The sequence below is a fragment of the Manis javanica genome, chromosome 11 (assembly GCF_040802235.1).
Source record: "Manis javanica isolate MJ-LG chromosome 11, MJ_LKY, whole genome shotgun sequence".
In the NCBI taxonomy this organism is placed as follows: domain Eukaryota; kingdom Metazoa; phylum Chordata; class Mammalia; order Pholidota; family Manidae; genus Manis; species Manis javanica.
Window position 1 is genome coordinate 103,522,361 of NC_133166.1, and position 13,811 is coordinate 103,536,171.

Here is a 13,811-nt window from a genome sequence, read left to right on the forward strand (position 1 = left end):
CTGATGCTCAGAGGGAGGCATGAGTGGCCACCCCCCACCCCACCTCTCCTCAGCACCCCACCAGCTCTGGCCCTCTCTCACTCTCCCCTTTCCTTCTTAACACTGGTCTAACATCCCCCCCACCTCCCTGGGGCCCTTAGAGGCGCAGCCTGGTCCCCCAGGGCCGGAGGGGGTTGACCAAGGTCTCTGGAGTGCAGGGCCCTGCCTAGCTGCCTGGACACACAGGTGCGCATGTGCACACACACATGCGTATGTGTGCACACAAACCCACATACATGCACACCCTTCTCCACCAGCCAAGAAAAGGGGAGCCAGGCAAGCCAGAGAAATAGCAGGGCTGGAGGGGCCCCTCTCTTCTGCTTTCAACAGCTCCCTGATCACTCCCCACCTGCCTCTGAGGCTCCTTCCAGCGCCTCCCCACTAAGCTTACATCAGCCCTTCCTTCCCACCCACCCCACCTCTCAGGGGACAGGCCCAGAACTAAAGCCTCACGGGAGTGGATGGGTGACTGACTTCAGGCTCCCACAGCAGGGCTCGGGGCTGTTCTGCGAGCTTCACTCCCCACACCCACACCGAGACAGAACCCTCTCCTCACCTCCCACCCAGGGGTGCACAGGGCCCACCTTAGGTGGTCAGGTGGGAGTTAACTCCACTGAGTCCGAGTAAGGGCAGCTTAAGCCAGGCTTCACTCCCTCTCCATGCCTCCTCCCAGATGCCAGGGTCAAGGCAGGAGGCTACGGGCCTGGCCCCCAGCCCACCAGGGGGCCCAAGGGACCCACTCAGCTGTCATCCTGAAAGGGTACTGGCCCAGTCCACAGGCTTCTTTCCCGATTTCTGCTATCACCCCTCCCACCAGGGACCCTCCTTCTGCAGAATCTTCTAGTGTCAGTCAGCCTCGACTCCTCTCGGTCTCCCAGAGAAAAAACACTACCTGTCCTGTTACACTGTCTGGCAGTTCCAGACAGATTTTAAATCCTTTCCATTCTGATTACAAAAGTAATACACATTGTTGGACTACTTTTGGAAACTACAGAAAAAAGAAAATACGTATGAGCAACAATTTTTAAAAAAGAAATTAAAGGATTCTGGTCCAGGGTACGCCACCCCCAGCTGGAGGCCTGCTCTACCCCTGGCCTCTGACTGGCCATCCCCTCTCATCTTGGACTTAACAAAAAAATCCCCCAGCCCTGGCCATTCCTTCAAATGGCTGGACCTGGGCCCCCATGACACCCACCTCTGCCCCAACTCAGCACAGGGCCTCAGATGGTCAGCAGGGTACCTTGGCGCACCAACGAGCCCCAAGGCCCCCCACCCCCTTTGGGGGTGGTTGGGAGGGGGCTGGGACCAAGGGCCTCTGGGAACTGGTTCTCACCCCATCCAGTTCCACAGGCTGCACATTCCATTCTGAGTCAGGCAGGGGGCGGGGCCTGGGGGAGGTAAAGCTGGTGTGGGGGGAGAACAGGCAGGCCTCCTCCAGAGCGGATCCCCGGGGGAGCTCCAGGCCTGGCAGGGATCACAGGCCTAAACCACCGGCCCAAGGGAGCCGCGTTCCTGCTCTGTCTGCAGCTCTTGCCCCTTGTCCTCTCAAGCTGAAAAACTGATAGGCTACTTTGGACATGTCCCCAGAAGACACGGGGGACAACGTGGGGGGTAACACTAACCCTCCCCCCAACCCAGCCACAATCCCCTTGGCTGCATATGGAGCTTTGTGCCAAGGCCATTTAAATGCTAAGGCCACTGCTGGAGGAGGGGAGTCTGAACACTGTATCAAAGGAACTGAATTCAGATTTGATGTTGTGTGTAAGGTTTCCTGGTGTGACCAGAAGGGCTGGGGTCGTGAATGCTATTTAGGAAAACCGGGGCGTGGGGGGGGCAGCTAAGTTACCGTCCCCACTTCTTTCCTCTCAACCACCCCACACACACTCCTACTACCAAACACTCCTGGCTGGAACCCTCATCCTTTGGGTACGAATCTCAGGCCCTGCTGCGCTCCCAGCTCATTCCCACGTGCACACTCGGCGAGATGCTCGGCCGCACACAGCACTTCCGGGGCCGTGCCCGGACTTCACTTGCCCACAGACGACCTTGGGAGGAGGCAGATCCCAGCCACTTCCTCCTCACCTCACAGCCTCAGTGGTCTGACCACTGTCACTGTCCCATCCTCCCTGGCAGCACCTAGGAACGCCAGGGGCGCAGGGGGTAAGGACGCGAAGTACAGGCTCCCCGGCCCCTCCCAACAGAGGCAGAGGTCCTGTGCTGCGGACCACACAGGGCACACAGAAACCTTTTCCCAGGAACGCCGCACGAGCCTTCAGCAGCCCAGGGTTGAGCAGGGCTGGTGGGTCTCTGGCTAAGGTCCACGGCACAGAGTAGGCACTCGGGCTGAACTGGACGCACCCCGCTCCTGCACTCCCACTGTATCCCGGTTGCTCAGAGACAGTATTTGAACTTTTAAAAGAAACAGAGTCTCCTCTGATCAGAGCAGCTGGCAGAGGTTGAAGGTGGCCCTGCTGAGCTGGCCTGTATCAAATCTAAATCTAAATAAGTCTTTCCCAAGTTGTGGGAAGGAGGAAGGGGCAGTCAAAATGGGGAGTCACCCAGGCAAAGGTGCCCCCCAACCAAGGCACGCCTTCCTGCTCAAAGGCAGGGTGACAGGGAGGTGACAAGGGACATGGAAGCGAGCACCATGGGTCCTGGTCCCCTGCCATTGACAGGCACGCACTGTGACAGCTTTCCTGGCTAACACATCGCGGTTCCAGGAAGGGAACTAGCAAAGGGTGAGGATCGCAGCGAGTTCAGGCAGGATCGAGCCCTCTTAAGCAAACACTGAGCACAGAAGTAATTCCCATTCAAAGCACGATTTACTGTGGGCCTGGCCAGGCCTTCGCAGCACAGAGCCCTTTTCAAACACTCAGCCTCACCCCTGAATATGGCTGGGGGAGGGGGCCTGCCCACACAGCTGCATTTGAATTCCACTCTTTCCAGTGGCGTCAGCTTCCTGGTGACCTACTGGGAGCTGCCCAATTAGGGCAAACCTCAAAGCAACCTTAGCGAGGAGAAAATCTGTGTAGAATGAGTGAGTGTCAGCTCCTCAAGAGCAGGAACAGCAGAATCCTATGGAGTAGATCTAGCTCAAGCAGACACTTGTCTGTCAACAGCAAACCCCGGCCCTCCACCGCTCATAGTGCACTGCTGCGGACTGAAGGGGATGTGAGTTTTAAGAGGTTAAGTATTGTCGCTGTTACTGTCCCATTTCACAGATGGGAAAATGGAGGCTCCGTGATCGTGATGAACACCTCTCCTGACTCTAAATCCCTCTTACTGTAGACATGTTAGCCTGACTCTGCTAATTATCAAAGTGGCAAAATGTTTACGATAGGGCTGTCCCTACTAGGAGGAAATATGGGAATAAGGATGTAGCTGGAGGCCAAGATAATTCCAAAGAAAGCAACACTGAAACTGTCCTTCGCCATCACTGATCCCAGCGCTCCTGAGCATGAAATCTGAGTTGTGGGGGGAAGGGCCCTCTAGGCAAGAGCTGACCACCATGTTTTGCAGTGGCACATTAGTGCAGCCTGCTGGCTCTGATTCCAGAATGGCCTCCCGTCCACCACCCTATCCAAGTCATCATCTCAGGTCGGAATCAGCTTCCCAGCTAACCTGCTTCCATTCTTGCTCTACTTCCAACTATTCTCTACTTAGCAGCCAAACCAATCTCTTTAAATTTTTCCCCACTTTTAAAAGTAATTCATGACCATTGTACCTTAGGAAAAAAACCAACGGACAATAAAGAAGGAAATAAAAGTCACCCATATGTCTGGCATCTAGAATTAACCTCCATAAACACTTGACACAGCCTTCTACTTTTCTATGTATGTATGCATGATGAGCATGTGTACACATGTAATTATCTTTACAAAACTGCTACTATACAATAGTTTTGTATCATTTTTTTCACTTTTTATCATGCACATTGTCCAGGTTATAAGCTATTCTTTTCTGACTGTGCTTTTTGGAGTTGGGTGTTTGGGGCATAGTTGATACTTGCACATGGTACTTGATTTATTAAGGATGAAAGGGTCTACAATGAAAATACCATCTTTCCTTCATCCCATCCCTCCAGCCACCATTTCCCTCCCCTGGGGAAATTCTGATTACCTTTTTTGCTTATCAAACAATCCTTTAAAATCATCAATCACATCCATTCACTCTCTTTAACACCCTCCAATTGCCCTGGCTTTCCATTGCCCTGGCCATAAAATCCAGGGTCCTAACCAGTCCGACCAGGTCCCCTGTGACCAGGCTCTGGGCCTGCTCTGATTTCTCATCTCCCCCTGCAGCCACATTGCTGTTGCGAACCCTGGCCTCTGGGATTCTTCATGTGCTGTTCCTTCTGCCTGGAATCCCCTTTCTCCAGGTCTCTCTGTGCAGCTGCCTCCCTCTCCTCCTTCAGGCTGAAGTGTCCTCTCCCTGGGGCAGCTCTCACAGGCCTGCCTCCACATTTCATTCTCTGTTACATCACTTGTTCTAGTTCTTTCACATCACACAGGATCTAATATTGTCTTGGATACTTATTTCAAGTTATGTATTGCCTGCTTCCTCCCACTATAAAGAAGGCTCCTAACACTAACCTGTCGTGCTCACACCAGAAGCCTCATTCCCTGGGGCAGGGCCTGGCACATAATAGGCGTTCAACAAATTTCTATCAAAGGAATGAAGGGGGGGGACGGCAATGCTGGTTCTCATCACCAAAAACAGCCCACTTGCAGGCTCTCCAAGCGCCGAGAGCCGCACCCCTAGCCATCCTCCCCAATGCTTGGGGTGAAGGCTACAGGGTCAGAGAAAGAGGAGGATTCAGTTGTCCAAAGCAGCAGCCACCTGCTCTTCCTCCCGGACACCCAGCTCACCCCTTACTTGTGCTGTGCCATTGCAGAGCCCAGAATCTGACAAGGACTTTGGGACAAACCCAAATTCCTAGAAAACACTCTAACTGCAAGTGATAAGTTGAAGGCCAGACTTTTGCCCCTTGCTTACCCCCAAATCCCACATGCAATCTGTCCAGGCTGCTGGGATATTCCAGGTTCCCAAGTGAGCCCCAGCATCAGGTAACACAGACCCCACCAAGGAGCAGAGCTCCCCCAGGTACAGCCAGCCCATCCTGCATGACTCTCCCCCAGGCCCCAGACACCTGGGCTCCTCTCTCTGGAAATTCATCCAGCCCCAGAGACACAAATGCGCATCCAATCCGGAGCCAGCAGCCCAGACCAGGGTACTCGGGGGACAGCCTGTGGAGTCACTTCCTTCCTGGGGCCCCATTTCCACTGAGAGAACACTGCAGTTGGGCCAGAATTGATTTTTAAGAGTGAGAAAGAGGAGGGAATGAAGTGTCTTTCACAGGAATTGGAAGAGAGGAAGAAAGGAAGGGGGGAAAAAGGAAAAAAAAAAAAAAAAAAGACAGGTCTGTCTATATGAGATACAGACAGACAAGGAATAGAAAGACCTAAGAAGCCAAAATCAAGAAAGGGTGGGAAGAAGTGTGAGGTTTCTTCATTCCCAAAAGTGGACAATTGTAACTGGTTAAATGAGCACAATTCCAAAGTGACCATCTGGGCTCTGTTCAAGGTGAGTCCAGTGACTGTGGCAGTGAGCGCTAACAATTTCCAGTGCTCACTACATGCCAGGCATGTTCTACGAACTTAGCTTTATACTGTGAATCATCAAGACAATCTCATGAGGCACGTGCTGTTCTTATTAAACCCATTTTGCAGATGAGCAAAGCAAGGCACAGAGCAGCCAGGGTAAATTGCTCAAGATCATGCCGTCAGTGGCCAGTATCTCGCACCTAACTCCGGAGCCCTGGCTCTTTTCCACTAAGTTATACTTAGCTTTCAGGGGTCCAAGTGGGGGTGGGGGGGGTCCCTACCCTCCTGGAACTCATGCCTTCCAAACTAGTCGTCGCCAGCTTCAAAGACGGGTGCATAATTCTCCCCATCTTGCACAGGGTAAAATCTAGAAAAGTTACAGGGCTCCCCTGGGCTCACGCTGCCCATAGGTGGGGAATTAGGACCAAGACGTGCTGAATCCCAGCTTCTTGGGCGCCACTTCCGAAGGGAGCACAGTGGAAAACCAGGATCTCTGAAAACTCCGCCCAGAGCAGCAGCATCTCCGGCTGTCTTTGCCGGACCCCTCCACCAGCGCCAGCGTCGGGGCGCCCTGCCCGGAAATTCCCACAGAGTCAAAGCAAACTTCCCGGGAAAACGCCTCGGCTTCCTTGTAGCCCCAGTCGCGGAGAAGGCTGCCAAGGGTGCCGCTGGAGTTGTTGCAGCTGCCGCAGGCCCTCCGGGGCGGGAGCCGCAGCTCGTGCGCTCGGGGTCCTCCCGGAAAGGTCCAGGGCTGAAGTTCAAAATTCACTTTCCGCGCAGGCACGGCGAACGGCCCCGCCCGAGGCTCGCGGGCACCCCCACGCCTCTTGCCCTCCCCGGCCCCAGATAAGTAAAGGGGTACCTCCAGCCTGAAAAGCAGGCTGGCAGCTGGGAAAATCCCGCGGGCGGTCCCAGCGCGTCTGGGGACTCAAGCAGCCGGCGCGCGCGCGCGCGCGCACACACACACACACACACACACACACACACACGTGTGTGTGTGTGCGCGCGCGCGCGCGGGTGTGTGTATGTGTATGTGTGTGTTTACGTACGAATGCTCGGGGTGGGAAAACAATGGCGAGCGCTGGGAACACAGCGGCTAGCCCCCTCCCCACCGCCCTGGCCCCAGGCACGATTTCCTTCAGCAGTGAAATAGGGATGAAAAGATTCACCTCCGCCATCCGAAGGCGGGGAGGTGGGGGGCGGGGGGCGCTGAAACAGGAGCAGCCGCAGCTCAAAACAAACAGGCTGCAGCGCCCGGCTGGTCCGCTGGGGACGAACCTGGAGGGATGGAAAGGACCGCGACGCTGGCCCCCGGCACCCCGCACAACCAGGGCGGCGGGTGGATCTGCGTCTCAGCGCGGGTACCCGAGCCCCACGCTGGGCGCGCACAGGTCCTCTCGGATTCCTGCTGGGAAATCCTCGGCCTGGGCGTATAAAGCCTGGTGAGAAAGACCCAGTGCCCCCGGCCGGTCGGCGAGGAGCAGGAGTGGTGCGGCACCCCATGCTCGGCTCGGTGGTGCGCGCACACACACAGACACAAACAGCCACCCACGGCCTCACCAGGCTGCCACCCCGCTCCCAAGGACCTGGGTCCGCCCGCGGGGAGCCGCCACCGGCACGCGTTGTTGGGGATACGTAGGGGTCCGTTCCTTCTCGAAAAACTTTGCAAAAGGCGGAAACTCGCAGAGATAAGAGACGGCGTGTGCCCAGCAACGTGGGGGCGCGAGTGTCAAACTTCGGAGGGCCGGGGAGAGGGGCGCGGCGGCACGCAGCGCTCGCGGCGCGGAGGGGGCGCACTTACTACTCAGCCCGGTGCCGGGCTCGGCGCTCGCGGCTCCGCGCTCCTGCTCCTCCGTGCAGGTCCTCGCGGCCGGCAGCCCGGGGTTCCCGCTCACATGCCCGGCCACGCAGCAAGCTGGGGCGGCCGGGCTGGGGGAGGCACGCCCCCCGCCGTCGGCCCGGGAGCCGCTCCGGGCTCGGGGCCACCCTGGGTCTGCGCCCCACAGCGGCCCGCCGTCCCGGGCGGCGCCCTGCTCCGAGCAAGGCCGCTCTGTGCACTCTGCCCTCTGCCCTCTGCCCGCGGCCGTCTCCCTGCCTCCCGCGGTCCTGCTCCCTGCCTCGCCCGGACGCTGCGCCGGCCCGCCCGCCCGGCTCTCCGGCTCCGCGCCTCGGCTCGGTCCTGAATCAGGCCGCGGCGCCGGCCCGCTGCGCTCCGGGCTCAGACCCGGGCTCGCCGCTCCGGGGCCGGGCTTCCAGGACGCGCACTTACGCGGCTCAGTTCTAAACCAGGACTGCGAGCTGGGCGCCCGCCGCTCGCCGCTGCGAGGCGACTCCACAGCCTCCGAGGAGAAAGAGGGAGGCAGGGCGGGCAGGGGAGGAGGCGGGGGGGAGGATGGGGAGGGGAGGGAGGCGGGGAGGGAGGGACGGACGGAGAATTCCCTCCTCCTCCCCGCAGCCAGGTCCGGCCCGGCATCGGCAGCTGGAAACCTCTGTTGGAAGAGCGGGGAGCCGAGGTTCCGGGGCGCTGGCGGGGGTGGAGGTGGAGTGAGGGGGTGCAGGGGGTAGAAGAAAGAGGTGACTCTACCCACTCCCTCTGCCCAGGCACGAGGGTCGCCACAGAGAGTCCACCACTCTTTGAGCAAGACCCAGGAAGTCGTCGGTCCTGCTCGCAGCCTCTACCCGCTCCAGGCAGCCTGGAGTTAGGGTTTTTTAAACCCCATTTCAGTATCACCCCTAGGAACCTAACCCCCTCGTAGCCAGCCGGCTTCCCAGCGTCTCATACCACTCCCGAGTCCTGTCATTTTGCGTTCTCTCAAACGTCCTTTATTTTGTTTTTCCTGCCCTGTTCCATATTGGGTGGTGGTGGTGGTGGTGGATTCGTTTACTTTAAGGTATTTATTAAATGCCTACAATATTGGCCCAAATGGTGCTGCGGACACCAGGATGAATGAGAGGGTGCCAGCCCCACCTGGATTCCTATTTTGTGAAAGGAACAGATGAGTGAACACAATTACAGTCAAGTGGAAGAGTGCCACGATCAGGCAAGCACATGGGGCGTGGGGACCACCAATGGCACGAGGGGGTGAGGACAGGGATCAGAGTGTTCTTCCGGGAGTCTCACCTGAACCGGGATCTTGGAAGGACCTGTGGGGGTAGAGCAGGTTAAAGGGGTGTCACTCTGGGAACCGCAAGTCACAAAGTGCCCACAGGGCAGGTGGCTAGTATCTTAGCAGGTGGTGGTCAGCAAGGCCCATAAGACCTTCGAAGGGCTTTGCATTTCATCATTCCCCACCACCTTCTTAGGCTAACTCTTTATTCATCTTGTAGGTCTCATAATTAGTGTGGGAACCTCACTATCCATTTATCTGACTGTCCCCACTGGACTGTAAGCTCCATGAGGGCAGGAATGTGTCTCTGGCTCACTGTTACATCCCTTGTGCCTAGCCGGGGCTTGGCAAAGAGCAGTCACTTATAAATACTTGTTGATCAGTTGGTTGACTGAAGGGAATTGGGAGTCACTGAGGGGTTCTAAACAGGGTCCCTGATGACATCAGTCTAGCCAGAGACAGGGAGGCTGATGACCACACATGGCAGTAGCAGGGTAAAAATGATGCAGGCCTGAGCTAAGCTAGGGGTAGGGAGGAAGGAGAAGGAGGCAGTGTGGGGGTAAGGAGGTGGGGGAAGTCAACATTAACTCTTAAGGGTCAGGCTTTTGGGTGACTGTGGATGAAGCCATTTCAGAAACCACAAGAGTTACCCAGGTGCCCCCAAGCCTTTCTTCCTCCCAGCCTACCTGCCTGTGTTTTGCATATGTCTGGTTGTTTTTCTCTGGCCCCTGATCAGCTTCAATGGGCAACTTTTTATTATGTGTCCCTCCCTGTAGCTGTCCTTAGCCACAGCAGATTGACAGAGGAGGAACAGAGAGGTGGGAGGTAGGACTGTACCCCCCCACACTCACTAGATCTCACTGCATTGGTGTCCACCCTTCCCAGTCACTGCCCCTCCACTGAAATATTTTAAAGTTATCTGCCCACTGTGTCTTGTGCATGGTACTCTTTTCAGGCACAATATCTATTTGCACCTCATCCCAATTCTGTGAGGTTGGCATCATTGTCCCTGTTTTGGAGGTGAGGATAATAAAGCTGAAGGTCGCAAGCAATAAGTGATGGGAGGAAGTTATTTGACTGAAGAGTCTAGAACTTTCTATACTGCCACACAATTTCCTGGGAACACCCATCAAAATTACACCATTTAACCCAGTCAACCACTTCCTCCTTGAAACACTCACTTCATGACCCCCACACTCTCCTGAATTCCTCCTGACCTCATGGGTTGCCCTTTCTCAGCCTCCTGATTTTTACTCCTTTTTTCACTCTTACCTCCAGGAGGTTGTTTCCCATCGGCTCTCTCCTGCATCCATTGTCCTTTCTTGCTACCTTCTCTCCATAGATGAAATTTTATGTTTCCATAGCTTTAAATGCCAACTATGTGCTGATGACTCTCCCCAATTTATATTTAAATCTCCAAGGCTGTTTAGTACACTTCAGACCAAACACTTGATGTTTCTACCCAAGGATCTCACAGACATCCTAAACTTAACCTGTCCAAACTTGAACCGTTACCCACCCACCCCCAAGCCTGCTTACACCCTGCACCACATCTTTCCCATTTCAGGAAACGGTACCACCCAGTGGTTGGAGCCTAAAACCTCGAAGTCATCCTTGATTCCTCTGTTCCCATCCAATCAAATTCATGAGAGCAGTTAATCTATCTCCAGAAATATATCCCAATCCATCCACTTCTCTGTCGTTATTGTCCCCACCCTAGCCCAGACCATCATCATCTCTCCACGAGACTACTGCAGCCTCACTACTTCCGAGACCACCTGCAGACACATAACTCAAAGAAGGCTGTGTACATGAACATGACTTTAATATTTGTTCCAGAAATTTCATGTCCAGGACTACCAACCAATAAATAACTTCATTATTTTCTTTAGGAACTTTCTGAGAATCAATTTATCTGAGCAACAGACTGCTCAAACAGCCCCCTTTTTAGGGACAATAGTTTGCTTAACCTGGCAAACCACTAGCTAATCAAACAATTGTTTATTTTTGAAGACCCTCCCCGTTATTTTTGAAGACCCTCCCTGTGTTACATCCTCCAGTCCTAAACTGTTATCTTACAAATTCTGCCCAATCCCAACCAGATTCCATAGGGAAAGATCTGCTTAAACCAGACCTCAAGACCTATAAATATCTCTACCTGGAAAGCGCTTTCCTAAGTCCTGCTCTTCCCAGAGCAGGAGCCTTTTCAGCCTCTTGTCTCGACACAAATGTCCCTTCCTGCATCTGCCCTCCTCCCACATCCAAAACCATCCTCTCTCTATTCTTCTCAGCCTCATTTGCATCCTTCATAGCACTTATCACAATTGGTGCTTATTTTATCTGTTTTCTTGTGTTTTTCTCAGCCCTTTAGACTGTAGGTTCTGTAAGGGAAGACTTGTCTGCCCTATTTTCTGTTTAATTTCCAGGGCCCACAGTCCATGCTCAAAATCTATTTGCTGTGACTTTGATGGCTTCGGTGAGTGTGACCTCCCACCCACTCCCAAGTCTGCTCGTGAGACACCCTGAGGGCTGCATGCCCAGAGGCACTGGGGTTCCACACACACCCTTTACCCTCCAAGGTTAGAGACAAGGTGTAAAGAGCAAATGCCCAGGGAGACTAATGAGAGGATGAAATCCACAGCATGGTGTGAATTGCTTCCCTCCGTGCGGCTGGAGCAGGTGAGGGGGAGACACCTCCCAGAGGGCAAGTGAGGTGAGGAGCTGGGAGAAGGCCCGGCGTTGGGCTCCCTGTCCCATGCTTTGTGGAAAGTCCTCCGCTCTTAACCCTGGACCAGCCGCACCTGATGAAGAGCCATTTCCTCCATGAAGCCCGCAGGAGGGTGTGTGCAGGGCAGGGCAGGGCAGGGCGGGCTCAGCCTCGTAGAGCTTGTGTGGGTACCAGCTCTTCATCCCACTGGCTGGGCAAGTGCTTTTCCACATGGCCACGGCCAGGCTTTGCCGACACAAGTGCTCAGCTCAGACGGGTCTTGTAACACGGTGGATCCCCCGCAGCCCCTTTTCAGAGGCAGGTTGTCCCTTCAGGCTGAGGGTTGGTGGGCTCTACTCAGGTCTGCTTGACCTTTTCCAGAGAGTCATACATGGGTTTGGAAATGAACCAAGAAAATAATAGGCTGGTTTGCGTTATTTCATTTGCAGGTCAGAATCTGGGAATCTAAGATCTGGGAGAAATCTGCCTTCCAGAACCATCTCCTCCTGCTCCTCTCTGTGCACAGAAAGGGAAGCACTTGCCCAAGGCAGGCACTTTATACACCATCTTCTTAAATCTAGTAACAACTCTGTGAAGATGGGGAAAGTTCCATTTTACAGATGAGGAAAATGACACTCAAAATAATGAAGGGGCAAGAATAACAGGTGAACCCAGGTTTTTTGGGCCTGAAATCCACGCTCTTTCTGCTGTAGCATCCTGCTTTGCTTCCTATGGGGTTTATGGTCCTTAGATTCTGAACCATACAAACTAGCGCTTAAATATTATTCAACAACCTAAACCCCTAGAAGTAGAGATGGCTGTTTCTTCTGTGACATTCGGCTTCCTGTCCCCCATATGGAGGACTTGGCCCATACCCGCCCCAACACAAGTGTGCGCACACCCGGGGACCCCACTCAGTGAATGTTGTGAGCCCTTTTTACGCACACACGCTTTCCAGACTTCACGTACCAAGCTACCATCGGGAATCGAGCGTAAGTGGGCTGCAGGAGTCATTCTCACCCCCAGCGCTAGCACACATTTCCTCTCTGTAAATTTAATTATTAGTTGTCCTCCTAAAGGCTGGGGGTAAAAATCCCGCCACAGGCCTTACTGATCAACGTGGAATGGATGCAGCGCAGAGCCAGACACGCACCCGCGCACGCGCACCACTGGGTGTTTCTTTTTCTTTCTCTTCTCTCCCATCCCTTCCCACAGAGGCGGCCTTAGGCCCACCTGAAAAGGCAGCCGACCTGGGGTGGGGGAGAGAAGTGGTGTGTGTGTGGGGGGGGTCCCTTCCCAAAGGCTGGGGCAGCTCAGAAAGTCCTGATAAGGCCTCCTCGGTCCTCTCCACTTCCTGCCCCCAACCCGGCTTCCAGGGCCCCTCCTCCACCCCTAACTTTTTTTTAAACTCTCTTTCCTGTCTTAAGGAGACCTAGATCCTCATCCTGGGAGGGACTGGCAACAATTAACAAAGGCACCATGGAGTAAAGACAATTAACAATCCAGAAAAGAGGGGAAAGAGAGGCTTTGTTCTGATCTCCATGGCAACGTGGGGGGGAGAAGGGGCCATCTAGAGAGGCTGATACTTTCACTTTCCTTTCTTCCCTCCCCTCTCCCACCCCCTTGGGTTTCCGCCAGGGAACGGGGCCGGGACAGGCCAAGTCTGCAGGTGGAGAGCCTAGGGGGTGACTCCATGCCCTAGCTAAGAACTTGCTGGGGAGCTAAGGCTAAAGGGAAAGCCATGAGGCCTGCGTCAAAGGCACGCTCCCCTTCCTTCTCCTTTTCTGAAGCCTGTTCTTGGGCTAAGAACCTTATCCAGAGTCTATGCTCTGGACAGCTCATGGTCGAAAGGAGTTTGAGTGGCTTGTAATTCCTTCCTCAGCAGAACATGGTGGGAAGTGGACTCAGGCACAGGACAGGCCAACACAACTTCCAGGGCCCACTGCAAAATGACACGTAGCACCCCTTGTTCCAAAATGATTAAGAATTCAAGATGGTGATAGCAGAGCATTAAATCAAGCCCTTCTGAGCACAGGGCCCTATGCAGCTGTCTACGTTGAACACCCGTGAAGCCAGCCCAGAGCAGAAGGTAACTTGGGCTTGGGCTCCGTCGGCCTGATCAGTGTGTGCGTGTGTGTGACGGGAAAGAGAGAGAGAGAGAACACTTCCCCCGATTTCATTTCCTGCACTATCACGACGACACTGAACTAGGTGATCCAACGTGGCTTGCCCCCTCTATGGGTCTGTGCTTCCTCTAGGATGCGAGAATATTTTTCAGGCTTCTCTCTACTGCACACAGCTCTGAGCTCCATGTCAGAGCAAGACGAAAACCAAGCACAGAAAACTCCTTCGCAG

The 13,811-nt window shown here is 54.6% G+C and overlaps 1 protein-coding gene across 3 annotated transcripts in view; it reads right to left on the minus strand.

Moving 5' to 3' along the window:
• The window catches only part of SOX13 (SRY-box transcription factor 13), a 42,486-nt gene extending 34,474 nt beyond the window's left edge, over positions 1-8,012 (minus strand). Inside the window, exon 1 of one of the 3 annotated variants that reach the window (XM_073217102.1) lies at positions 7,912-8,012. The gene's annotated coding sequence lies outside the window, so the exon portion shown is untranslated. The other 2 variants (XM_073217103.1, XM_073217104.1) reach the window with 2 other exon arrangements.
• Between the last annotated feature and the right edge of the window lie 5,799 nt (positions 8,013-13,811).